The 4,869-nt window shown below is 39.9% G+C and overlaps 2 pseudogenes; one reads left to right on the forward strand and one right to left on the reverse strand.

Annotated features, from left to right (window-relative positions):
- Nucleotides 1-1,545: 1,545 nt before the first annotated feature.
- On the reverse strand, nt 1,546-2,708 carry LOC119042734 (TIP41-like protein; annotated as a pseudogene).
- Nucleotides 2,709-3,351: 643 nt separating this feature from the next.
- Nucleotides 3,352-4,205, forward strand: LOC119042735 (NADH dehydrogenase [ubiquinone] 1 alpha subcomplex subunit 12-like; annotated as a pseudogene).
- Nucleotides 4,206-4,869: the final 664 nt, after the last annotated feature.

A 4,869-nucleotide genomic window follows, 5' to 3' on the forward strand; every position in this document is an offset into this window, starting at 1 on the left:
CAAACATTAGTGACCATCATTCCATGACCATGGTCACACTCTTTTTTAAACGAGACGTCATGTATCTGGCAACCTGATTACAGAACAACAGATAAGAAGCAGAAACAGTTCAAAAATAAACCCCCTAAGAGGCTAAAACTTATGGCAGAAACCCGACACATGCTAAAGAGTCACAGAATTCTCAGAATGACTCTCCTTACTCATTTGCACACACTTCCAGGAAATTTAGTAACCCAGAGTTCTAGCACACAGTAAATTTAACAGCAAATTAAAAGGGAAGGAAAAATTAACAGTGGTCAGCACATTTAAGTGAAAAGGAAAAGTGTGATACTATAAAAATTCAATGAAAGGACTAATATAGTGTAAAGTTCCAAAGGCATTTTAGAGGCAAAAATCAATCAAATCTTAACTTTACCCTCTGAGGTAACCAAACAGTTATGTAATGTAATCACATTTATTTATAAGACTTATTTTGATTCATTAAAGGATGTTAAAATGTGTTCCATTGCTCTGTTTCAAAATAGTAAGACAACCTATGAGACATTTTAGAAATATTTCAATACAAAGTGTTTGTGATTTTAACTTTTTATTTATTGATTGACTTGAGAGACAGAAAGAGAGAGAGAGGAAGAGATTGATTTGTTGTCCCACTTAGTTATGCATTCATTGGTTGACTCCTGTTTGTGCTCCGACTGGGGATCGAATCACAACCCTGTTGTATCAGGATGGTGCTCCAATGCAGTGGCCCCCAACCTTTCTGGCACTAGGGATCAGTTTCATGGAAGACAATTTTCCCATGGACCAGGGCAGGAGAATCATTTTGGGATGATATATTATGTAATTTATTTCTATTATTATTGCATTGTAATATATAAGAAAATAATTATACAGCTCACCGTAATGCAGAATCAGTGGGAGGCCTGAGCTTGTTTTCCTGCAACTACACGGTCCCATCTGGGGGTGATGGGACACAGTGACACCAAAGTGTGTTGCTTATGTCCAGTCTACTCCGCAACTCATTTTGGTTGCTGTCACTGCAGAAAACCCTGCTTCACAAGGATAGGATGTTGGAAATGGAGGCAGGCTTTTAAGTGTTGATGTGGCAATTTCAGGATATTCTGTCTTGACTTTATTATTTTTTTCCTGCAACAATCTTTTTTTTTTCTTTAAGGCTACTGAAAATCTGCACATAGATAATGCAATTAGTTCTCATAACAAAAATACCCCCGTCCACACATACAAGCTCTCCATCAGATTCCACAGCGAGCATGTGGTACGTCACATTCTATTCCACGGGTGCATTTTCTTGTGTGTCTGCTGCCTCCTTGATAGGTAACTACTGTGCCATTTTATTGGGCTCTGTGAAGAAGGAAGGCAGAAGATGTGTTAAATTAGCAACTTTGCTCTTGTGACATATATTCTCATAACATGTACTTGTTGGCCTCATGGTAAAGTCTCATGTCATTCATTGTGATAGGCGCTTCATCAATTCTCAAAAAACCCTCAACAGTAGCAGGAAAAAACTGAAAGGCATTACTCTAATTTTCACACAGACTTGAAACTCCAAAGATCATGAGGTTCATCCTCAAACAGAAGAATATCTTCAAAAAACTAAATCTGTTCTCTGGCTTTCAATTTCTGTATATGATCTGTTGTCGGCACAACCTTTAACTTGAGTAATTCTCCAAGTAATGTTCCCTGTAATCTGTTGCATAGGTCCAATCGTCTGGTTTAGTAACCTCCTTGGACTGTCCACCCTCTGTCCTGCTTTCCTGTCATTCTTTCATCAAGCACTCCTTGGTAGTTGTTTGTACATCTTAACCATCTGTAGCACTGAACTCAATCCCAAAGTCAGAACAGTGCTAGATTCTTAAAACGCTGTCTCTGAATATCTTTTTGGGGAGGGATGGCATATGCAATTCATCAGCTTCTCCATGTCTTCCAACTTCATGATGTGGGTCTTGGTAGTGGTCAGCTTCCAGGGCCCAAAGGAGAAGTCCCGGTGGCTGCTCTGGAGGCTGTGGATCAAAATGGCCAAGGTGGGGCCTACATGAACCACACTGGATGAGCTGGTGCAGCCGCAGCAGTGGGTGCCAGTTTCTCCACCTTACTGTGGCCCAGCTGTGCCACTCTCGACTTTAATCCACTCACCTCCTGTCGTGCTGCCTGGTTCCTAACAGGCCATAGACCAGTACCAGTCTGTGGCCCCAGGGACTGGTGACCCCTGCTCTACTCAACTGAAGTACCCAGCTGAGGCCAAAATGCTTGTGATTTACAGGTTTGCTAGTTTAAATGTATCTGTTATCTGGGGAGTCACTGCATTAATCTGATATTCTGTTCAGGTGCCTTTTCTTTTAGAAAGAAGGTCATTGTCATTTTTTCCCTCTACTGCAATTCAACATCAGTTATTAGTCCCATAGGTTAAAAATGGATTAACGTGGCAACAAAGTGTTTTGAAAACAGCCTCTTGTGATTTGAAGATTAAACAAATCATTAAATTAAATTACTCCACAATCAAATGTTTATGACTTAAAAGTTGGCCAGCCAGTGGCACTCTGTAAAGGAACACCGACTAAATTATGTCATAAAATACAGCAGTTATACTCTATCTTATCAACTTAAAAGCCACTTTCGGTTCTTATATGGGGATGCTGGCTGTTCAGGTTGGCGGGGGACAGTCCTGTGAGTATAGCAGCAGCTGTGGGCATTGTGTCAGCTGCTCTCCAGGAAGCAGAGGGCCCATGGTACAATTATGGAAAGCTCTTTTTTTTCTCCTTAATATTTGATTTTAGATTGTTTTGCCTATTTTAAAGGCACTGGGCAATTTTTACCTCATTGAAAAGTGAATAAAAAACAATAAAGCTTCTTTTAAGGTATATATGAGTAGAGTTTGGAAGTTCTGAAAAATTAACACTATTTAATGCTGAGTTTGTCGCTATTGAAATAAAACAGGGTCTATAACGTATGGTCATCATCCTTATTTCTTGGCAAACAATAGCAATTTCATTTCCCATTTTGAACTACTCTAGACAGCTGAAGAGTGAATCATTTTAGAGAAGTACATTTCCTCTCAAATAATCAGAAGTCACTAAGATTTATCAGTCCCTTGTCTCATATTTTAATGAGGTTTGCTTTTATTCATTCTTTATCAGAAATATAGATGGATTTCTAAGACAGAGAGAGAAAGAGAGAGGGAGGGAGAGAGAGAGAGGGAGGGAGGGAGGGAGGGAGGGAGGGAGGGAGGGAAGGAGACCTGTCTCTGATGCATTAGCAATCTCTGGAAATTTTTGAAAAACACAGCTATCCAAAGATTACTTTAAAAACATATAGGATACCTTATTGATTGGTAACATGAATAAGAAAAAAACAAGCAAACAACATGTATGGTTTAAGTGCAGGATGCATGCAATTCTGTGACAGAGGTTGTAACACAAATTTTGTCCAACCCATAGAGTTTCATTTTTAGAAAGCAATAGAATTTTAGGATTAAAAAAAATCTCAGTGTGTGACCAGAATCATTGGTATCACCTTGGGAGCCTGACAGAATTACAAATTTCTGGATCTCATCCCCTCCCCACCATGCCCTCTGAAGCAACTGTGAGGGAGCGAATCTGGTTTTATCAAGCTCTCCCAGGTGATGCTCATGCATACTGAAGTCTGAGATCCCTCTGGCATCACTCATGAGTGTCACTGATTCTATATTAAGTGTATATAGGGACAAAAGTGATGCACCTGGAGGGCCAGGCCTGCAGCACGAGATGGAGCACTTTGTAGGTCCAGAAGTGTGGGCTGCCGCAAGTCAGTGGCCACTGAGGCCTCTGAGGCTGCCTGTGAATTCTCCTCAGGACAAATGAGGTGAGGGTTGGCACATTATCGGGGGAAGACAAATGTGGGAACAAAGACTATGAAGACAACAGCAGTGTTTTGGCCGTCACTGATGGGTTATACATATAATACTACTGAAATAAGTGGCAAAAAACACATTCTCTGATGTAGGTTGAAGCCTGGTGCTCCTAAATAGAATGGCTAGCCTTACTGTGTGACCGATGGTCCTCCAACAGCAAAACCACCTACTTACTGCCTATAAATTCATTTGGACAAGCCATAAATGCAACATGAGTGGCACCCCAGAGCAATAGGAACCTTATTCCATCCCGAGAAAGAAGATTCAAGAGTGTGTCCAACCATCAACACTTTACAAATAAAGACAATGAAAAATAATTTAGACATGTAAAATATGAGGCTTCCATGTAATTATACCTTTACTGCTTACTGTTAACTTGATTAAATTATTTGATTAAACAAAAATAAATAGATAAATTTGTGTGGAGAGGGATATTCATTATCTTCCATGGCAACCCACTGCATAGTTGGACAGTTTTCTTTTTTCTGAGATAAATCTCTGGGTATAGAGATACCTCCTGTGGTCCCAATTCTATTCATCAGGAGTCACAGAGAGAAGCCCCAGTCCCTTTTCCTTTGTTGGGATGTGAGATAGATAGATTCTGGTTTGAATGCTGGCTCTATCATTAATGCATGCGTGACTTTGGGCACCTTATCTGATCTTCCTGAGACTCAGTCCCCTCATCTGTAACGGAAGAATAATACTAGTGTCTCCCTTATAAAGCTGTGGTGAGGATTAATGAGCACATAATAAATACAGGTTAGTTATAATTATTACTTTAAGTGATAAAGCTTTACTTTTTAAGATGGTTATAAGTTCCCTCGAAGTCTTCTTTCTAAGCTAGATGTCTACAGTTCTCTCCACCATCTCTATTTTGAAGTGATTATGGATTCTCTCACTGTTCTAACAGCTTTTCTCTAAATATGCTTCAAAGGTCTCTATGTCAATGTCCCCAACAAAGTGTG

This window comes from Artibeus jamaicensis, unplaced genomic scaffold, assembly GCF_021234435.1.
Source record: "Artibeus jamaicensis isolate MK-2021 breed Jamaican fruit bat unplaced genomic scaffold, CSHL_Jam_final contig_923, whole genome shotgun sequence".
NCBI classification, from domain to species: domain Eukaryota; kingdom Metazoa; phylum Chordata; class Mammalia; order Chiroptera; family Phyllostomidae; genus Artibeus; species Artibeus jamaicensis.